We start from the raw sequence: 23491 nt of genomic DNA on the forward strand, positions 1-23491 counted from the left end.
AATTCTCCAAGCCAGGCTTCAGCAGTACGTGAACCGTGAACTTCCAGATGTTCAAGCCAGTTTTAGAAAAGACAGATGAACCAGAGATCAAATTGCCAACATCCTCTGGATCATCGAAAAAGCAAGAGAGTTCCAGAAAAACATCTATTTCTGCTTTATTGACTATGCCAAAGCCTTTGACTGTGTGGATCACAATAAACTGTGGAAAATTCTGAAAGAGATGGGAATACTAGACCACCTGACCTGCCTCTTGAGAAACTTGTATGCAGGTCAGGAAGCAACAGTTAGAACTGGACATGGAACAACAGACTGGTTCCAAATTGGAAAAGGAGTACGTCAAAGCTGTATATTGCCACCCTGCTTATTTAACTTATATGCAGAGTACATCATGAGAAATGCTGGGCTGGAGGAAGCACAAGCTGGAATCAAGATTGCCGGGAGAAATATCAATAACCTCAGATATGCAGATGACACCACCCTTATGGCAGAAAGTGAAGAGGAACTAAAAAGCCCCTTGATGACAGTGAAAGAGGAGAGTGAAAAAGTTGGCTTAAAGCTCAACATTCAGAAAACTAAGATCATGGCATCCGGTCCCATCACTTCATGGGAAATAGATGGGGAAACAGTAGAAACAGTGTCAGACTTTATTTTTGGGGGCTTCAAAATCACTGCTGATGGTGATTGCAGCCATGAAATTAAAAGATGCTTACTCCTTGGAAGGAAAGTTATGACCAACCTAGATAGCATATTAAAAAGCAGAGACATTACTTTGCCTACAAAGGTCCATCTAGTCAAGGCTATGGTTTTTCCAGTGGTCATGTATGGATGTGAGAGTTGGAGTGTGAAGAAAGCTGAGTGCCGAAGAATTGATGCTTTTGAACTGTGGCGTTGGAGAAGACTCTTGAGAGTCCCTTGGACTGCGAGGAGATCCAACCAGTCTATCCTAAAGGAGATCATTCCTGGGTGTTCACTGGAAGGACTGATGTTGAAGCTGACACTCCAATACTTTGGCCACCTCATGCGAAGCGTTGACTCATTGGAAAAGACCCTAATGCTGGGAAGGATTGGGGGCAGGAGGAGAAGGGGATGACAGAGGATGAGATGGTTAGATGGCATCACTGACTCAATGGAAATGGGTTTGGGTAGACTCCGGGAGTTGGTGATGGACAGGGAGGCCTGGTGTGCTGTAATTCATGGGGTCGCAAGGAGTCGGACACGACTGAGCGACTGGACTGAACTAAGATCCACTGAATGGGGTACCAAAACCGTGTACTTAAAGCCATTAATATATCTTTAATGTATATCAAGAACTGTGGCTGAATGGAACCTAAGGATGGCAGGCAACAGTGGCCTTAGCTATGAGGTCCAGTGATAGGAAGGTGGGACAGATATGATGCCCTCTCCAGGTTGCCTCATTGGTGATGTACTGGAGTTGTGATCTAGCGGTACTCTTTTCAAGACTGTGATGTGAATGCCTCCTGGAATTCTGCACCTGCGCATACTCTCTCTCCTCTGCATCCTGTTTTTCTACTAACGTGGAAACAAAGATCAAATCACATGTAAGACACAGAAAATGATAAATAGCAAGATGGTACAACTAAACTCAATTATTAAATATGAATGAACTAAGCAGTAATTAAAAGGACAGAGATGACCTAACTGGATGGAAAAGTAAGACCAACTACATGCTATTTATAAGAAATGAAGTATAAATAAAAAGACACAACTAGGTTGAAAGCAAAAGGGTAGAAAATATATACTGATATATCATGAAAATATACAGCACAAGAAATCTGGTGTGGCTACTCTGATTCAGGCAAAGTAGACTTCCAGCACACGGTGTCCATTACTTGAGATAATAGAGGATATTTCACCAAGGGTCAACTCATCAGGAAACATTATAATCATACATATTTTTATCCCTAAAACAAAAAATATAGGAAATAAATTCAGGGAACATTTCTTTAATGGTGTGGGGCATTAGACAGATAAATAAGATGCAGTCACTACCCTCAAACAACTTCCACCTTGTAAATAAACAAGTATTTAAAGATTTTCAGTCAAGTATTAGCAACAGAGAAAGACACTCCAATAGCCTGGTCTTCCAGTCAGCTGATGTGATATTTTCCAGCTCCACCCAGAAAAAGAATCTTTTTTCATTGTGGAAATTTCCAAACATATCAAAGCAGAGCTGAATACAGTAAATCTCCACGTACCATCACCACCCACTGTCAACAATTCCCAGCATTCTGTCTTTCTTGTTTCATTTATCCACTGGCCCTTCCTCAACTATTTTTAAGAGGATTTTACTGGTAATCCCACACAGCACATCATCTAACCTGGAAATACCTTCGTAGGATTCTCCAGTAGCTAAGAACATTTTTGAAAGCATAATCACCATGTCCTTATCACACTTAATAATGCCTTAATATCAGCTAATACCGGTACTATTGCCTTACGGATGTCTTTTGTGTGTGAGGTTTGTTCAAATCATGATCCAAATAAGGCCCTTATACTGCATTTGGTTGTTACACCTCCTGAGTCTCTTGTGCCGTAATAATCCTCTTTTTCTTTTTACGTTATTGATTTCTTAAAAGAAACTGGTGGCTTATGCAACTGAATTACAAAAAGAGCAATGTTTTATGTAAACAAAGATTTCTGCTAGAGATAATTATTACCACCACATAAATAAAAAATATTATAGAAGTTTAGGAGTGAATTCTCTAATACATACTCTCTGTTCCAAAACATTCTAAAGAGATGGCTTCTCATTCCCCAGGGAATTCGCTCAATCTTTTTTAAGCCAGTTTGAACCCCATCAGAAACCCCACAGATTCTATTAAAATCATCAGGAGCAAGACTTTTCAATTTCAAGTGAAATTCAATCTGCATTTCAAAAGCACTAACTAGACTTGCAGGTTTTATCAACCTCAAAGTACACACGTATATCCAGAAAAGTCACTAAAATGGAGAAAAACTTCAGAGGGCCCCCTGAGCCTGAAGGAGATGAATGCTGACTGCCAAGTCATAAGTAACTATCTAATTTTTTTCTAACTTCAAGGCTTGCCAGGGCACATGGAAGATGTCATGGAATGCAGGTGTACACACCCAGGGCCTCAGCGTGTTCAAACACAGTCAAGCAAATGGCATCGCACCACTGTCCAAATAAAACTTAATACAGACATACTCAGAGCTTAGAGGAGGTGCTCGTGACAACCGTGGCCCGAGGCTTCCTTGGACTGTCTTAGAGAGCTTGGAAGGCTACCATCTTGGGAAGAAAATTTCAGAAAACCACAGGCAGAGAAGAACTAAAATAAAGAATGCAACAACAGGAAAGAAAGAGAAAGTATGAAATGACTGTTCTTTGTAACTGATATCCTCAGTAGGACATACTGAGGAGCTGAAGAAGTAAAAGTCAAAGTTTCAGTTGTTTAGTCATGTCTGACTCTTTGCGACCCCACAGACTGTTGCCCGCCAGGCTCCTCTGTCTATGGGATTTCCCAGGCAAGAATACTGCAGTGGGTTGCCATTCCCTTTTCCAGAGGATCTTCCCTACCCAGGGATGGAACCCGGGTCTCCTTCATTGCAGGCAGATTCTTTACCGACTGAGCCACCGGGAACCAACAGGAGTTTATCATTATTGAGTCATCTCCTGCCCATGGGCAAGGCTACAGTCAGTCACCAAAAGGAAAGTGGTCTCTTCAATAAGGGAGATGGAGTCACCACAGTAACCTCCCCCTAGAGCTGCTTTTAGGGGTATGACTTACCTCTCATCCAGGCCACCCAGGCTGCTGGCCTGCCCCAAGCTTCCCCGCAAGAAAGGACTCTGTACACAGGAGCCCAGGTGGGGCGGAGTAGAAGTATCTAGGAACTCTATCCTCTGACCACCACCCCATCCCTGGAGGTATCAACACCCCCACCCCACCCCCGCCACATAACAGGTTCTGATGTGGCAAGAAGGCTCTTGTTCTGCTGAAGATATGCCTAGTCCCCCAACATCCAAAGTGAGAGGACAGACAGATCTCAATCATGGATCATTGGCAAGACCAGCTTTGCAGGCACCTGGTTGACCCCAGGTGGAGGTGAGTGTGATGGTTAATTTGATGTGTCAACTTGACAAGGCTAAGGGGTGCCCAGAGAGCTGGTAGAACATTTCTGTGTGTGACTGAGGGTGTCAGAGATGGAAGAGATGAGCATTTAGTTGGTAGATTGAGTAAATAAGAGCCCCCTTCCCAGTATGAATGGGCATCATCCAATCCCTTGAGGAGCCGAACAGAACAACAAGGGGGAGGAAGGGGGAGTTCTCCCTCTGCTTAAGCTGAGATGTCCCTCTTCTCCTACCCCTACACATCAGCACTCCTGGTTCTCAGGGTCTCGGACTCAGAGTGAGACTTACACCATTGGACCCCTGGTTCTCGGGCCTTTGGGTTTGGACTGGAACCACACCACTGTCTTTCCTGGACCTCCAGCTTGCAGATGGCATATGGTGTGAGTCAATCCCTCCTAAGAGGTCTTTCTATATTTCTATATTTATCCTCTTGGTTCTGTTTCTCTGACTGATACAGTGAAAATCCAGGCCAACAGGGGCCATCAGACTAAAAGAGGACTCAGAAATGCAGCAGAATGCTGCCTAAACAGGACCTCTGCTCAACACTGAGGTTTCTTTTTTTCTTTTTTTTTTTTGCACCCTGTCGTGTCAGAGAAAACACTCGACCTGCCTCTGCCTCTTCTTAAGGTCACTAAAATCAAGGTGCAAAGGTGGTGAGGGACTCTGATGAAGGACTGTCACAGAAACAGAGCTTGTAAGCATGAGGTAAGACGATGCTCCCTCTTCAATCCCTCTATTGTTTTCCCTGGAAAGCCCCGTCCTTCCTTGTACTGAAGGGTGATGCCCACACACCCCTGTGCAGGTCAGAGTCATGGGGAAATGAAGACCACTTTGCCCCTTTCTGCCATGTGTCTTCCCCATCACTGTCCACCACATGCCACCTAACATCACAGTTACACACTCACCTATCATGGTCGCCCAGGAGTGGTGTCTACACCTTTCCACTGGTCCAAAGACCAACATGCCTCAAGACTGATCCCCTTAGGACAATCCAACATCAGTTGATCCTGAGCTGGTAACCTTTACCTCTTAGGGCTGTTTCATTGTACTTAAAATGAAAGTCCTGATGCCAATCTGATAGAATTGGGGATCACATCATGCACAAATATATATACGTAAGGTCTTTGTAAACTATAAGATGCCACACAGAAGGAAGTGAAGAATCAGGGTGAGGGAAGTAAGGTCCTATTCTGCAAGGCACAATGACAGAAAAGCTAGGATGAAAAAGAATCTTCTGGGCTTGCTCTGGCCACTGAAATTTCTTTTTATAAGGAGTAGATGAAAGGTAAAAGTTATTAGAAGGCAGTTAGCTAACATAAAATGGGAAGGAAATTATGAGTAACAGCTATGTTTTCAAATAAAAGTACTGTTCCTGCATCTATGTGTTATAATGGGAGATGCTAACTTGGGAGCAAGTCATGGTGATGATTTTCTTCCCTGTCTTTTTCTTTCATAATTGCATAGTTGGAACAGAATTCCAGATGTCATCAAGCTCACACTCCAGGCAGAATCTCAGCCAAATCATTTTCATCAAATAGGTTTCTAGTCCTTCTTTATAATCTCTTCTCCTAGAAAGATTTTTAAGTTTCTCTGTGAAGGATTTAACATTTCTCACTTTCTTTTCTATTCAGTGACAATGGGTCACCAATTTGCAATGTGCTCTTGGAAAGTGTATGTGTCACAAAAGCAATTTGCAGACATTTATCAAAGTGATGAGCATAATCAGGTATTGTTTTGAAGGAAGCATTACCCATTTTCTGTTGTCAAATATTGTAAACAATGGAAAATGCTCTCTTCCCATGACTCAGATGAGAGTTCCCCTCAATCCATGAACATTTCTCTATACTAAGAAAGAAGTGGAGTGTTAGTCACTCAGTCATGTCTGACTCTCTGCAACCCCATGGACTGCAACCCGCCGGGCTCCTCTGTCCATGGAATTCTCCAGGCAAGAATACTGGAGTGGGTTGCCATTTCCTTCTCCAGGGTATCTTCCTGGCCCAGGGATCGAACCTGGGTCTCCTGCATTGACTGGCAGATTCTTTACCATCTGAACCCAGAGATTAATCTGACATTAAAGGGATGGGATGCCATTTTGACACATGCAGTAGAATTATTTTTCTGCACAACTGACAGGTAGTAGCTGCTACTATTGGGTTAATAGCTGACACCATGTTCTAGAGCAACTGTTCTCAAGTGGGGGTGATTTGAACCCCCAGGGGACATCTGACAGTATCTGCAGACATTTTTATCTGTCATGACTTAGGAGATAATGCTATTGCCATCAGTGGACAGAGGCCACGAATGCTGCCAAACCCCCATAATGCATAGGACAGCCCCCGACAACAGAGCAGCCAGTATCCGCCCCCTAATGTCAACAGTGCTAAGGCTGAGAAAGCCTGTTCTAGAAGGAGAGCTAGAGCAGAGAGCCGGGGTGGAGCTTGTGATGATGGGGTGTCAGGGGGAACTCCAATGACGCGTGTCTGCCCCAGGTTCTGGTCCAGACCTGACTCTACACAGTGAGGGGCACAAACCCACTTAAAGCTCTGACGAGTGTACTGTGTCCACAAACCTTCATGTGTGAGGTCCATTCCTAAGTATAACAATTATCAAATTTCCTAGGCAGATATGGTGAAATGGGAAATGCCAGAAGTCCTAAACTGCATTTCAAGAATTAGGTCCTCGGTTTATGTTTCCTCTGCGGGGGTTTCTTACTCTGGGAGACCTCCACCCCACAAAGGGTCTGTGAGTAGAATTCAGAGACTCTGTGGATTTGGGTGGGAAAACATATTGCATATTTATTTTCACTGTTTTCTAGCTGAAATATAGCATTTTGTTCTATTCTGCATTCAGTCAACAAGCCACAGCAGTTATTAGCAACATCTGACATTCAATCACTGGTGGAAATCATACATGTTCTCACCTTATATCTCAATAAATTACTGATGCTCATCATTACCTGAAATTATAAACGTTATGAGGCCTGCACCTAGTTCTTATTCTATAAGGTATCAATAATAAAGCATGTGTATTTCTATATCACAAACTTGGTTTTTATATTCTGATAACCTCCTTACATAAAACTTGTTGCCTTTGTAACCCTGGGCATCCTATTTTATGCATTTAAAAATATTATTCTGAAAAGGGGTCTGTATGCCATCACCAGACTATCAGAGAGCTGTCTGGCACAGAGAAGGTTAAGAATCCCTGTTGGGAGACTTCCCTGGTGGTGTTAACATTTAGATTCTGTGCTCCCAATGCAGGGGGCCCAGATTCTATCCCTGGTCAGGGAACTAGATCCCACATGACACAACAAAAGATTCTGCATGCAGCAATGAAGATTCCATATGCCACAGCTAAGATCCGCCACACTAATTAAAAAGTTTCCCTCTTGGTGACATAGAGAACAGACTTGTGGTTGCCAAGGGGGAGGCTGGGGAAGGAAAAATGGGAATTTGGGATTAGCAGAGGCAAACTGTTATGTACCGAATGGATAAACAACAAGGTCCTACTGTACAGCAGGGGGAACTATACTCAATATCCCATAATAAAGCATAATGGGAAAGAATATATATATATACACACACACACATGCATAACTGAGTCGCTGCTGTACAGAAGAAATTAACACAACTCTGTAAATCAACTCTACTCCAATAAAAAGAATCTCTGTCGGAGAGGGACAGAGGATGATTCAGAATAAGCCCGTTCACAGCTGGCTGCCAAGGCTAAAGGAGAGCTGATAGTCTGTGGAAAGCACGTCCATTTTGGCCTGGCTCAGATGGAAGGCCAACCTGGGCCCTCTGGACAATGGTCACAACCTGGGCCTTGGCCTGCTGGAGGCCCATGCAACGTCACACCAGGGCCCCACCTGGACCCATGAAGGCAAACAGTGATAACAGACCTGTTATCACTCAAAACATTGGCCCCTTCCATCTCCCATCCTTGGCCCTGCTCTTGTTCCCATCTTCTCTGTGTTCTGATGGTTGGATCCAGGCTCCCCACACCCTCCTTTCCTCCCACATCCCTGGAACTCAGTGGTGCAGAAAATAAACCCTCAAACATCTTCACCTCACGGGGAGAATCCTCCTCCCATCTGCCTGCTAAGCTGAGGCCTGGCCCGTCCCCAGGAACACAGCTTCCCAGTCCCTCAGGCTGCAGGGCTGGGAGGAGAGACGGCTTTTTCCTCCCCCAACAATGGCATTTCCGAACTAATTCTCCTCCACTCACATGTAATAACCTGGAGCTTTCAGACTCGGGCCATCTGACTGCATCACCATCTCCAGCTCATCGTTTGTCATCCGCTGGCCTTCTAACCACCGGCCTACACTCCTGAATGTTTTCAGCCCAGTCTTCTCTCCCTGCAGGAACCACGTGGATAATGTTCCTTCCATCTTGCTTCCAGGGACCTTCGTCCACACTGGGCTTAAGCCACTTTCTCCGATGGATGTCCCCAGCGCTGGGTAATCACCTGGAACCACCTCACCCTTAACATTCTGCACCCACTCTGACCACAACTTCCTAGAGGCAGTGTAAGTACAATGCAGAAAGCTTGGGCTTTGACGCTAGACTATCTGGGTTCAGAATTCCAGCTCCGTACTGAACAAGTTACTTAATTTTTCCAAGCTTGGAAAGTGTGAAGTCTTTCCTCATATGGTTTCGGGGAGAGTTAAATGAGTTAGTTTCTACCAAGAATCTAGAATGATGCCTGGCACACGTACAGTGTTATTTACATATTGGCTTCCACTATCATCCTTCCAGATTGTTCGTACCCTCACTTCCTTTCTTGGTCCTTGACTTCCTGAGGTTTCTCATCTCCTGATTGCTCCATTTTCTCCAAAAGTATCCATTTATTCCTGAGGGAAGCCACCCTGCCTCCTATGGTTGCTTCATAAATATTTGCTTAATGGATTAATGAATCAATGAGCTGTAACTCCAACTATGTTCTCATACTTTCAACCCCCCTGCCTTTTAATAAACACGCCAACAATATGCCAGCCCCAGATCTAACCAGAGATCTGTCTTCTCTCCTTCTATCCCCCAAATGTTGACTGTTTCCATGGAAACTCAGAATCTCCAACTTCAACCCTGCCCAGCTCTTCTTTTATTTATTTATTTTTTAAACTAATTTATTTTAATTGGAGGTTAATTACTTTACTATATTGTGGTGGTTTTTGCCATACATTGACATGAATCGGCCACGGGTGTACAAGTGTCCCCCACCCCAAACCCCCCTCCCACGTCCCTCCCCATCCCATCCCTCAGGGTTGTCCCAGTGCACCAGCTTTGAGTACCATGTTTCATGCATTGAACTAGGACTGGTCATCTATTTCACATATGGTAATATACATGTTTCAATGCTATTCTCTCAAATCATCCTACCCTCACCTTCTCCCACAGAGTTCAAAAGTCTCTTTTTTATCTCTGTGTCTCTTTTGCTGTCTCGCATATAGGGTCGTCGTTACCATCTTTCTAAATTCCATATATATATATGCATTAGTATACTGTATTGGTGTTTTTCTTTCTGACTTACTTCACTCTGTATAATAGGCTCCAGTTTCATCCACCACATTAGAACTGATTCAAATGCTTCTTTTTAAATAGCTGAGTAATATTCCACTGTGCATATGTATCACAGTTTTCTTATCCACTCGTCTGCAGATGGACATCTAGGTTGCTTCCATGTCCTAGCTACTGTAAACAGTGCTGCAATGAACATTGGGGTACACGTCTCTTTCACTTCTGGTTTCCTCAGTGTGTATGCCCAGCAGTGGGATTGCTGGGTCGTATGGCAGTTCTATTTCCAGTTTTTTAAGGAATCTCCACACTGTTCTCCATAGTGGCTATACTAGTTTGTGTTCCCACCAACAGTGTAAGAGTGTTCCCTTTTCTCCACACCCTCTCCACCAGCTCTTCTTTCATGTGTCACAAAAGTCAGCTCTCTTCCCCATCAATCACAACAGTGATGCCAGCCTTCAGCACTCTCCTTAAAGCCATCATCTCCTACCACCTGCTTTTTCAGTCCTGGCAGGTGACTTTGCTTCCTGTTTTATAGAGAAATAAAGGCTTCCAGGGGTGGGTGTGTGTATGAGAAATGAGTGAGAAAGAAACGAAAAGGGGTAGAATAAAGGCTCCTTGACTTCTCTATTCTTTAAACATATCTGCAACTTCTAATCTCCTGTTACAACAGAAAAGCTACCCTTCTTTGGAGTAAGCTAAATTCCTACTCCAGTGCTCAACATCCATCCAGTCCATTCAACTATAGCTCTTAAGCTGCCTGGGAAGAAAGCTTTATATTTTATAATGAAGATTACTAGTATGTAATAAATGATAGAAATGGATCCATTCTGTCCAGATATCAACTGGCCTGTAAGAATAAATTACACACTCTAGGATGGTCAGTTCTCTCACGTGGGGCCATACTAGAGATTCTAACCAAATCATGATAATTATCTAAAAGAAAGATGAAATCAAAGCATAAGCAAACCTATTAAGAATGACCAAAATTTGGACTTCCCTGGCATCCCAGAGGTTAAGACTCTGTGCAGGAGGCATAGGTTCAATTCCTGATCAGGTAACTAAGATCCCTAATGCCTCGCAGTGTGGCCAAAAAGGGGCTTCCCTGGTGGCTCAGTTGGTGAAGCATCCACCTGCAATGCAGGAAACCCTGGTTTGATTCCTGGATCAGGAAGACCTTCTGGAGAAGGGCTGGGCTACCCACTCCTATCCCTTCTTGGGCTTCCCTGGTGGCTCGGTTAGTAAAGAAGCCGCCTGCAATGTGGAAGACCTGGGCTCGATCCCTGGATTGGGAAGATCCCCTGGAGGAGGGTGTCGCAACCCACTCCAGTATTCTTGCCTGGAGAATCCCCATGGGCAGAGAAGGCTGGCGGGCCACAGTCCATGGGATCACAAAGAGTCAGCACAGTGGCCAAAAAGAGAAAAAAAAAAAAAAAGACTGACCAAAATCAGTAATTTTTTACAGCCCCCCCATGATGTAACAAAAATCTTAACTAATTGGCAATCCCAAAGAATCTCCTTGAAATAAAGACTGTTAGGTACTAGCCTAATTCATCAAAGTGAGACTGGAGGCCTTTAAACATAGGACAGACCTGGCTCAGATGGACCAAATGCCCATTCCAGGGCCTTCCCTGTCTCCAGTTTTACTTCTGTGTTAACATATCAGACCTAAATGTCTGAAAACAGGCTGATTTTTCTGACAAAGCACAGGACCCTGCTGGCAGATGTTTTACAGAGAAAAGAAAATAGCTTAAAATACATTAGACTATTTCAGTTACAGAAGCAACGACACAGACAGAAAAAAACAAGCATCTGGAAAAAGAGGAATTGAAAGAATTTGTTCCCTTTAAGCCAAGCCCCAGTACACTGCTTCTCCTGGGAATGAGATTTTACAGTTGGGAAAACTACTACATTTCAAATATATTCCTGGTACCCAGGAGACTGCAATGAAATGATCTGCAAGGGCTTTAAAACCACATGGTCCTTTGAGAGTTACACTAGTAATATCCATGTTAGGAACGAGCTTAGGTGTCTGTAGAAGAAGTCACCTTAGGGTCAGAGTGGTTCCCTAGTTACAGGATGGCAGGGCTGAGAATTGGATGTGGCTGAAGGAAGCCAGGCAGCCCACATATTGGGTTGGCCAAACAGTAAGTTCGGGTTTTTGTACCATCTCACGGAAAAACTCTAACTTTTTGACCAACTCAATACATGATGGAGGGGAGAGGCCACCTTCACCCTAGACTGTGTCCTTCTTTCTTTTCCTTCTCTCTCTCTACTTATAGGACTCTTCTTAGAACAGATCTCCTTCCTCATCCTTGATGTGAAGGTCACTGCTGGACAGGGTGTGCCCCTCTCAGATACTGGGTCAGATGCCTTAGGTCACTGGGAGCATTAAATACACCTCTGGTGACCAACTAAAGACCAACAGGTCTGGTCAGAACTCAACTTCTTGTCCTTAGGCCAGTTCATTCATATCCTGTGGCATTACAAGGGTACGCAGGAAGCAGTGGGCTGTGAGTGGACTGCAACAGCACATTTGATTTTTAGGGCTCCTGGGAAGGAAGACTCTTGCTTATTTAAACAGCCAAAGAGCCAAACCTCACTGCCAGTGGTCCCTCAATATCAGTTCTCTCTTTTCCTCAGTAACAGAGTCCTATAAAGTGAAAGTGAAAGTCACTCAGTCGTGTCCGACTCTTTGCGACCCCAGACGATACAGTCCATGGAATTCTCCAGGCCAGAATACTGGAATGGGTAGCCTTTCTCTTCTCCAGGGGATATTCCCAATCCAGGGACTGAACCCAGGTCTCCCACATTGCAGGCGGATTCTTTACCAGCTGACCCACAAGGGAAGCCCTACAGAGTCCTATAAGAAGTGTGCACTGTGCATATGGCTGCCCAGATGAGAACCGACGTATCTCAGCCTACCTTGAGCCAAGTGTGGCCATGTGAACAAGACTCTGACCACAGGATATGCATAGAAGTGGTAGGTAGAGTAGTATAATGTACAGCTCTGGGGAGCGCTTCATAATAGGAAAAACCTTGTCCTTCTTTTATCTCCCCACCACCTTCCCACCGGCTGGAATGCAGATGTGATAGCTGGAGCTGGAATGGACATCTTGGGGCATGAGTTAAAGTAAGTCACAGAGACCACACACAGGGAAGTAACCAGATGGAAAGACCAGATCCCAAGATCTGGGATCCCAAATCCCAGATTTCCATTCCAGCCTGGCTTGCCTACCTGACTTTCACACGAATGAGAAACAAACTTCTACCTGAGCCTGTTGGGTTTTCTGATCTTTGACCCAAACCTAATCCTAAGGAATATATATCAAGTTATATAACATGACAGGACTAGTTGTCTTGCTTACTGGAAAAGAAGTTGTAATAACAGTCTCATGGTTCTAACTCAGTGGCAGTAATAACCTGGCAGGACTCTTTGAGGAGGTCACATCAGATTCTTGGACAAAAGACTCTTCCCTTAATACCAATATATCTGGGTTTTCTGACCAGAGGAAAGTGTGACCATGGACTTCTCTGGCTGGAGATCACTATGAGTGCAGCCTGTCAAGCAGTCAGTTGCTGACATTAGGCCAAGGTTATATAAATGTGGTGGTCATGCAGGCCCATCAAAATGGCAGGACAGTGGGCTAGGCATCGCATCATACCTGTTCCCGAGTGTTCTTGAGGGGCACACACCTGTGCTCTCTCCTAGCTACTTCCATCCCTCACCCTTGTATACCAACACACCCTGAGCTCTCCTGGCTGCCTCCTCTCCAGGGCAGCCCTCTTCCCATACCCACGATTCTCCCAAAGACACAGATCCAGCCCCATCCCCTCTTGGAAGCTGGTCCTTTCTTCATCCTGCTCTCACCTGCACACTGACTAACCCAAGGGCTCTCCATGACAGGTCAGAGCTTGAACATAATGAATGAATGAATAAATATAACTAGTAAGGCTTCAGGTCTGAGAGTTAAAGCTAACAGGAAATTCCCTCCAAAGCACCCCTCTCCCCCTGCCTCGAGAAGCCAGGAAGCAGCGCCTATTTAAAAGAAAGCCAGCCAGCAGTGAATTGTCACTGCTCTGTCCATAGGACTGTTTCACCTGTGGAAAAAAAAAAAAAAGAGGGAACACTGCCTGCTGGAATGCTAAACAAGACTCTGAGGGAGAAATTCATCCATCACCCTTTCAGATGCAGGCCATCACGCCAGAGGTCAGCCTAGGAGCAAACAGCAGAATGAGGTGAATTGTTCTCTATTAAAACAAACAACATGAAATTCTTTAACACACTGGGGTTGGTGGACCCCAGAGAAATGTGTATTTGATTGCCATCTTTTCTCCTTATCCTGGATTTTCTGGCTCAATCTCCTGTATGCCACTGGAATAGAGAAGATAAACATTTTTCAATTTTCCACCTCCTCACCCACATCTGAAACCCTTAGAAGAATCTGCATACCCCAAGCAGAGCACAGGACACAAGGGCAGACCTGCAGTCTCCCCTGGGGGAAGTGTCAGGTCATGACCGTTTCTTCAGAGCTGAAAGCAAGACCCTCTGGAAGGAAGGTTCTGACTCCATTTAGTGCCCAACTGGAGTAATTATGACCAGGGTCACCACAGGAGGGGCAGGGCATGCGGGGGGCATAGATGGCTAGGATTCCTCAGCCACACAAAGCCTGAGTGATCTGTGCTTGCGTATATGCACAGTTGCTTGGCTTATCAAAGGCCAAGGAGCTGCTGAAACAATCCATCAGCAAGTACTTAGTGAGAACTGGGAGAAATAAAGACAGTTGAAAACCCTGTATCAGCCAGCAAGGAACGTTAGTCTTGATGCCAGAATCTTAGCCTGGAGGTCACGACCCAATCACAGTGGATTATGAAATCAATTGAGCGGGTCTCTACCTGCATTTGTAAATAAAGCAGGACAGAACAGAAAGTATCAGGGCAGCACTTTCATAACTCTGTGAAACTTCTGTTTTGGTTCTAAAGTGTTCTTTGTGGGAGCTACAGCCAAAAGCATGTGGGAGCCACTGCCTGAATGAACGATGGCTGGTTCGTGTTCGCATGGGAATTCCTCTTTCCTGTTTCAGTGTATACCCCTTGGTGGAATTCCACCCCTGTCCGCACAACCTCTGACACTGTTCTTTGGGTGAGTTCAAAGAAGCCACGATTATATCCTTTTGATAGATCAGGGAAGCAGGTGCAAAATATATTAATAAAATGACTCTTGGTGGCCACACAGAGGACACAATTAAAATGACTGTGTCCAAATGAAAAGAGACCAAAAGGCAGGCTTGTGTGGTTCTCCCCAAATCTCCTGTGGAGCCAAACAATGAACAGCCACAAATAGCCAGTGGATGCCAGTTAGAATGGACGCTCCACGAGGCAAAGGTTTTCTATAGCTCACTCTGTCCTCAATCCTGGAAACAGTCCCAAGCACAAAGCTAGCCATCAATAAATATTAGTTGAATGAATTATTCAACAGAGGAATGAATTAGGACAAAATCACAATGTACCAACGTGGACATTTACCTAACCCTACAAAGCAATCATACTTCACTGAGGGGCAATAAAGATACTCGGCTAGACTTAGAGAACTAGCTGAGTTAGAACCAAAATGACTGAATGCCAGCTTGAAATGTATCGATGGCATCATTTGGACTAAACTGCTCTGGCCTGGGGCATCTCTTCACACCTGAGTTCCCTCCAACCTTTCTAGCTACACATTCTTCTTCCCTCTCAGCCTATGTTGAAACTTCTTCTTCAGCAAGAATGAACTCAAGGAAATTCTCCCATGTATGGACTGTCTTATGGTTTGGTGCCATTGCATCTTCAGTGTCCTTGGCCTGAAATGCTGGTCTTCTTTGAGAGCCCAGCCACATCATCCCATTGTCCTTTAAGTCCCAGGTCAGGTATGACCACCTCAAAACATGCCCTTAACCCCAGCCTCTGCAGAGTTAACCATCTCATCTGTGCTGTCTGTGTACTGTGTACAAATCCAGTACAGCTGCTGTTTGCTAACATCCTGCTGCAATTTACCTGCTTATGTGTTTTACTCCCCAACCAGACTGTGAGCCCCCTGAGGTCTACAGAGGCTCATATCCAGTGAGTGTTTATTGGAGGCAAAAATGAATACATGAATGAATGAATGAGTAAACCAGTCAGTTCCCCTGGAGCCCTCCTGCTCAGCCTTAGCCCATTTCATCCTATCCCCATAAATTACAAGGAAATTTAAAAGATTAAAATATATAAACATGCAAATCAAATAGTGTACAGCCTGAAGCAGAAGGAAAATAGAAAGTCAACAGCTGGTGGTACTGTCACAGGCAGAGCTCCGGGAAGTCAATGGTCTATGCCCCTGGCACTGCCCATCTGAACGTGTGCTGGGCACATCCTCCCTGGAGTCCTGCTGCTCACTCACATCAGGGACACGCTGAGAGGGTGGCTCGCTTGGGCTTAACCCTGTGGAACTGGGACTCTGGGACTGGGGAAGAGCCCAGAGGGCTCGTGGGCACTCAGCCAGGGGGGTGCTGACCCAAGAGGAAGGGCCTCTCACGTGGGAAGAGGAAAATAGGGGAAGTCACTAAAAGGGTTCAGGGTGGGGATGGCAATCTTGTGTGCTAAAAGGCGAGTGAATAGGTATTTTTGCCTTGTGAGGCCCTCCGCCTGGAATACCATTCATCCAGACCATTCCAGCCCAGAAACAACTACACACAATCCCCAACACCAACCAGGGCTGTGAGCCAGTTTACACACGCTGAAATACAAATTTCTTACCATTCTCATGTCACAAAAGTTGGTTTTTTTTTTTACACTTAAAAATGTGAAAACCACGGGACTTCCCTAGTAGTCCAGCGGTTAGGAAGGACTCCGTGCCCCCAATGCAAGGAGCCTGGGTTTGATCCCTGCTCAGGGAAATAGATCCCACACGCCGCAACTAAGAAGTTTGCATGCCACAATGAAAAGATCCCACATGACACGACTGAGACCCGGCACAGCCAGATAAATAAATAAGTAGATAGATAAAAAATAATTTTTTAAAAAGTGTAAAAACCATACCTATCTCAGAGGCCATACAAAGATAGTGAGCCAGAAGTGACCAGCTGAGGCCAGAGGCCCGAAGTTTGTCAACCTCTAGCCTAGTGTAGACAAGTCATGCTATGTAATGTCTGAAAATCTCCACTCAGAAAGCAAATACTGACATGTATGTGTGAAACTGAATCACTCTGCTGTGTACCTTAAACTAACAGTATTATAAATCAACTATGTGCTGGGCTTAGTCACGTCAGTCCTGTCTGACTCTTTGCGACCCCGTGCACTGTAGCCTGTCAGGCTTCTCTGTCCATAGGATTCTTCAGGCAAGAATACTGGAGTGGGTTGCCGTGCCTTCTTCCAGGAGATCTTCCCAACCCAAAGATCAAACCCAGGTCTCCCACACTGCAGGCGGGTTCTTTACCACCTGAGCCACCAGGGAAGCCCAAGAATGCTGGAGTGGGTAGCCTATCCCTTCTCCAGGGGATCTTCCCAACCCAGGAATCAAACCGGGGTTTCCTGCATTTTAGGCAGATTCTTTACAGCTGAGCTACCAAGGAAGTGAAAATTTAAGAAAAGAAAACAAATACTATATTAGTTTACTCAGAATGCTCATGCTCTGAGCTATGCCAAATATCAGTATTTTTAGAATTTGGATATTTTAAGTCCTAACAAACACAATGTTCATAAAAGACTTCATCCAACTCAAATGCTTTTTGATTTTGGATGATCTTACTGTTTTCTTTCATGATACAGGTTATTGAATGGGGTATTTAATAGATATTTGCCCAATTATAATCCAGTACTCTAAAAAATGAGTTTTGTCCATGACAACAAGTAAGGGACCCAGTCACAATGTGTGTGTCACCTGGGAGACTCCCAGGAGAGCCCTGCAAAGTCCATTGCCATCTGCCCTTCCATTTTTACTGTTTGGATTAGCCACATAGACATCACCAGCTGTCACTCACAGCCCAGCACTTAACGCAACCACCACACACCACCCACAACATCAAACTGTTCAATTTTTTGATGACTCATCATTTATTTTTAAACGTTTAGAGTAAGTCTATTATTGTCCATACACATCTGGTATTTAGATTCTTCAGTTGGTATACCGAACGCAGCTATGAGTCCCCAAATTGTTTACAGAGTCCCTGTCAGATTCTGTTAAATACTAAGCTCTGTTAATTCAATTACAAAATAACTTAACTCACTTTCCAAGGACACATCTGTTAGACAATTTGTAGAATTCCACTTAAGAAAATCCTACTACTTGCCCACTGATGGGGATTCCATCCTGTCCCCCACCCCATCCTACTCCATCCATCACTTGATTTCTGTCTGAAAACAACACCTGTCTGAGGCAAAGCCCAGTTATTTCTAAGCCTGTCCACAGTTACTACAGGGCAGGATGTTGGAAGTGAAGAGAGGGAGAAAAGTTCCAAGTGAGCCCTGTGGATCATCTGGCTTATAAACAAGAAGCAGATTCAATAACTTTATCCTTATTTCCATGACTTCTGACCACTACGTGTTGCTCTTCTGCCAAACCACCATCCCCATGATCAGAAGGAAAAACTCCCTCATTCCATCATTGTGTGCTGTTCAAGATTACACTGAGCTGTCCTGAAAGCTCAGGATGATACTCAGTAGGCCAGTTTTCCGGTAGAGCATATCTATGGAGCAAATACGGTGAAGATGGACACCAATGGGCCCTCCACCTCACAGAGCCGGGGAGTTAGTGCCAGACCCAGTGGCAGAGCTAAAACCCACTCCTTGTTCCTTCTTCCTGCCCACAGAAGCCTGATTCTGTTCGCCTTCCTGCTGGTCTCAGACTCAGAGAAAAGGCCCTTTCCAGCTCTCAATGGATCAGGATCCAGGAGGTGGATCTTGATGAGTCTAAGGTCAGACTCTACACTAGCAACAGGAATCACATTTGTTTCACCACAGTCTAAGCCTGGAGCTTTTGGTGGTGGCTTGATTATCATGGGCTGTTAAACTCAAAATGAATTAAAGAGCTAAGTGTAAGGCCAGACAATGTAAAACTCTTAGAGGAAAACATAGGCAAAATATTCTTTGACATAAATTACAGCAAGATCTTTTATGATGCACCTTCTAGAGTAATCAAAATAAAAACAAAAGTAAACGGATGGGACCTAATTAAACTTAAAAGCTTTGGCACAGCAAAGGAAATCATAAACAAGATGAAAAGACAACCTTAAGAATGGGAGAAACATTTGCAAATGAAACAACTGACAAGGAATTAATCTCCAAAATATACAAACAGCTCATGCAGCTCAATATCAAAAAAACAAACAATCCAATCTAAAAATGGGCAGAAGATCTAAATAGACATTTCTCCAAAGAAGACATACAGATGGGCAACAGGCACATGAAAAGATGCTCAACATCACTAATTATTAGAGAAATGCAAATCAAAACTACAATGAGGTACCACCTCCCACCAGTCAGAAAGCCATCATTACAACATCTACAAACAATAAATGCAAGAGTGTGGAGAGAAGGGAATCCTCCTACACTGTTGGTGGGAATGTAAACTGATACAGCCGCTATGGAGAACAGTATGGAGGTTCCTTAAAAAACACTAAAAAATAGAACTACCACATGACCCAGCAGTCCCACTCCTGGGCATTTACCTGGACAAAATCACAATTCAAAGAGATATGCACCCCAGTGTTCAGTGCAGCACTATACACAATAGCCTGGACATGGAAGCAACCTGAATGTCCATCAGTAGAGGAGTAGATAAAGAAGATGTGGTACATATGTACAATGGAATATTATTCAGCCATAAAAGGGAATGAAACTGGGTCATTTGGAAAGACTTGCATGGACTTAGAGACTGTCATACAGAGGGAAGTAAGTCAGAAAGAGAAAAACAAACATTATATATTAATGCATGCACGTGAAATCTAGAAAAATGGTATAGATGACCTTTACTTGCAAAGCAGAAAGAGATACAGACAGAGAACAAACACATGGATACCAAGAGGGTGGGATGAATTGGGAGACTGGGATTGACATACATACACTATTAATACTATGTTTAAAACAGATAACTAACGAGAACCTGCTGTATAGGACAGGGAACTCCACTCGATGCTCTTTGGTGACCTTAACGGGAAGGAAATCCAAAAGAGAGGGGATATATATACATACATATACTGATACACTTTGCTCTACAGCAGAATCTAACTCATCATTATAAATTAAACTTTATTTTAAAAATAATAATGCAATTCTGGCCAAGGAAACAACAAAGACCTCTTCTCGATGAAGCTTTAGTCAAGCTTCTCTGAGGCCTAGTAGAGAATAGGACCTTGTGCTGAAAACACTCCAGCTTCCAGCACAAATGATCTTACCCCTGCACCTGGTTAAAGGACATGAACCAACTCTAATGAGGCTTCTAGCAGTCTGTGGATACGTCCCTGGGTGGACCCAGTGCCCTATGAGTTCTGATCAGAAAAGACTCAAAGCTGCCAAAAGAATTTACCATTTGTCTCAGTCAACAGCCTGATAGGGCCTTGATCTCCCTCTTCTTAAAGCATTTATTTAAAAAAAAAAGTCCCTTGCAATTTTAAGTCCTTCTTCTGTTCCTTTGAGATGTACTGGGTTGGCCAAAAAGTTTGCTTGGGTTTTATGAAAGAAAAACTGAAACTAACTTGTTGGCCAACCCAATATATGTATCTCCTATAACTAAGGAGTGTCTTTCTCAAGGACCTGAGAGACATTCCCCTCTAATGCAATCATCAGGAGAGACAGCACCCTGGTCTCCCAGGCTCTGTGGGACACTAGGAACCTAGCTTCCACTTCCACCAGTACCAGGTAGCAAATCCATGTGGCCTCATCACGCTGATCAAGCAGCTCACTTTCTGAGATTTTCCACCTCTCTGCCTATGCTCAAGCCCCTACTCTTCTCTTAAAACACCCAGCTACCTCTGCCTGGATCAGAGTTGAGTCCAGTTCTATGCATACACAAGTCTTTCTCTTCTACTATCATAGTACTGAGTGAAACCTGCCTTTTTCACCTTTAACTCATGGCAGGCTTTGTTTTTCTTTACCTGAAACATAAGGAAAGTCTGCTAAAGGGCTGCTAGCAGGATTCCAACCACCCAAGACTATGAAGGAATTTGGGGAGAAATTTCCATTTGGGATACAACAGTTGTGTGAGGAGGTGATTTCTAGGGTTGCAACCTTGCGCCTTGAGGGAACAAACTCAAAGACAATGCTGAGAGCCCAGGGAGCCAGGACCCTGACAGCTTGAGCCTCTGATGACACTAGATGCCCACCCTGGACCCATGTGGCCCTGGGATTCTTATGCTAGGAGATGAATAAGCATCCTACTGTTTAGGCTGCTTTGCATGTGATCCAGAAGCCAAACACATCCTGATTCAACCCACAGGATGAAGAGCTGCCCAGAGGATGTGGCAGAAATATAGTAGTGCCCAAGGAGCATCAGTGATTGTGACCATCGTAGAACACAATGCAACCCAGAACTCCAATAGGGCAAAAGGATCTCTGGCCCATGAAACTGACAAGTCCAAGCCTGACTTTCGGTTCTGGACTCAGCTATGCTGACAAGGCCATCAGAAGCTTCTTCCATCTCTTCTGCTTTCCCTGGCATCAATCTCATCCTCGGCAGGTCCATCCCATTTCACAGTGAAGATGCCAACAGCGTCAGGTGTACATTCCTCCAACTGGCAACCCCAAAAGGAAAGGGGAGCCTCTGTCCTTACAGTTCCAGCAGAGAACTGGAGCTGATGGTCCATTTCTTAGACACTGACCGTGGCCAACAGATGTGAGTTCTACTGGGCCAGGCCTTCCTCACAGGGAGGCCAGCAGTTCAATGAGAAAGGGTAGCCATAGGAAAGTTGGGGTGCCACTGCCAAAAGCAAGAAGATGGCCGAGACGGCCAATGTCCACAAATGGTGGGGGTGAAATTAAATCTAAGACTCTGATAACTGTCCTCCAACAACAACTGCCCCAATTCATTGTGACCTAGGGAGGGCACTCCTCCCACCTTGCCCATATTATCATTTATTATTATTACTTTACAAGCTACAAAGACTATGCTTTATTATTCCTGAGCACAGTGCCTGGCTTACAATAAACACTACTTACCCAAGTGTTCCATCATTTGCATATAGAGGGGTCAGAGTAAGCCAAGGACCAGCCCGTAGCAAGCCATCTCTATGGACTTAGTATCTCCTCTACTCAAACAACAGAACATCAGAGCTGAAAGACACCTTAGAAACCTTCTAGGCCAAACCTCTCAGATTACGATCAAAAAAACCCTGCGCACCAGAGAGGGCTGGAGGTGTGGCCTGGATCTCAAGGCTGGTCAGGGGCAAGGTCAGGGCTGGGGCCTCTTCCCAGCCCAGTGTTTACCACTACATCGTGTGGCACTCAGAACACTTACAGGTGAGACACAAGGAAAATTAAAATGTTCCCTCCTGTCTTAACAGTTTTCTCAGCATAACCGTACTGTACTTGAGGGTAAGAAGCAATGAAAAGAAGACACAAGATTTTTGAATCTCTGTTGTGCTTTTATCCTCCAATTCCACAGACCTTTGGGATTACTTATTTTTCAGTGTTTCCCCTGCATGTGTTTGGAAAGAGTGCAGGAGAAGAGCCAGAATAAAGAAAGACTGGGGCAAGAAAGATCACTGGAAGCCAGAAAGACATGTCTGGGTCCCGGTGCCTCCGAGGATGGAAATTCCCTGCCCCTGGGTTCAAGGCTTATCTGTTTATTGGCCAGAGAAGGCAGCTGCCAGACACGGGAGATTTATAATGTGACATTCCAGCCGTGATCTTTGTGGAATAAACAGGCCAAAGCCCACAGTACTCGGTGTCCCCCAGTACTTTTGTACTGGGCTCCAGATCTTTCCCACCACAATGACAAATGAGGCAGAATTGAAACACGCGGTGGGGCAGGGGACACTGGGCTGTGGGGAAAGGTGAGAGTTGTGGAAAGTGACCCCAGGCCCCGGAAGGGGGCAAGGCTGCACAACCCTCCCCAGGCCCAAGGGTTTGGAGAAGTCACCACCTTACCAGAGCCACTCTAGGGGCCAAACTCGGCCAGCCAGATCCCAACTTGGGATTTCTGTCCCACAACCCAGAAGCAGCCCTACTAATCAAACTGCCGAGCAAGATGGTAAACAGCAAGTTCTCCAGGGGGTACAAAGCTCTGCACAGAAACACAGGGAGCTCTGGGGGGACTTCAGACTCTTAGCCTCACAGTTGAGGTTGGTCTGTTTAGAATGTGCTGTCTCAGTGGGAGAAAAGTAGGCAGGAGGCAGAACCGAAGTGCCTAACAGCAGGGAAGAGCCCAGAAATAGCACCAATACCCCCTTAGCAATACGGGTCCCCTCGAAGGTGCTATCAGAGAGCATCACCATCCTGAAACCGCCTCAGGGGTCTGCAGAGAAGCACGGGCTTGGGACCCCCCACACCTAAGCCCCAGCCCAGACTGCCCTCGCCAGCTTGGTGACTTCACCCCACCCTGTCTCTGCTTCCACGCCTATGACATGAAGGTCCTAAGAGTATACATACCGCAGGGCTGTTGTGGAAACCCAGTGTCTCCAGAGCCTGCCGTGACTGTTCCCAAAAATGTGTCATGAAAGGACACAGCAGGTGGATTGACTCCTTGCTGAAAACCAGTATTTCCTTCAAAGCCGAAGAAGAACCAGAAGAGCATGAGAAGTGCAGAGAGGGCAGAAGCTTCCAGCAGCCTTAAATTATCCACGCAACAGTTTATGCGGCAAACATATTCACAGAAAGGACCCTTATGAGCCTTAGAAAAGACGTTGCATACATTATTGGGCT

At 44.9% G+C, this 23491-nt stretch overlaps 1 protein-coding gene and 1 long non-coding RNA gene across 2 annotated transcripts in view; one reads left to right on the forward strand and one right to left on the reverse strand.

Moving 5' to 3' along the window:
• LOC145531517 (uncharacterized) overlaps positions 1-21624 on the forward strand; it is a 29662-nt gene extending 8038 nt beyond the window's left edge. The window contains exons 4-8 of the long non-coding RNA XR_014072500.1: positions 4701-4813; positions 8473-8637; positions 12441-12605; positions 12710-12755; positions 21069-21624. This is a non-coding gene — a long non-coding RNA (uncharacterized LOC145531517). The remainder of the gene's footprint in view (positions 1-4700; positions 4814-8472; positions 8638-12440; positions 12606-12709; positions 12756-21068) is intronic.
• CCDC3 (coiled-coil domain containing 3) overlaps positions 1-23491 on the reverse strand; it is a 95962-nt gene that overhangs the window by 23960 nt on the left and 48511 nt on the right. The gene's annotated exons all lie outside the window — the stretch shown is intronic.

The sequence above is a fragment of the Giraffa tippelskirchi genome, chromosome 13 (assembly GCF_054371585.1).
Source record: "Giraffa tippelskirchi isolate mGirTip1 chromosome 13, T2T-mGirTip1v1.2.pri, whole genome shotgun sequence".
NCBI classification, from domain to species: domain Eukaryota; kingdom Metazoa; phylum Chordata; class Mammalia; order Artiodactyla; family Giraffidae; genus Giraffa; species Giraffa tippelskirchi.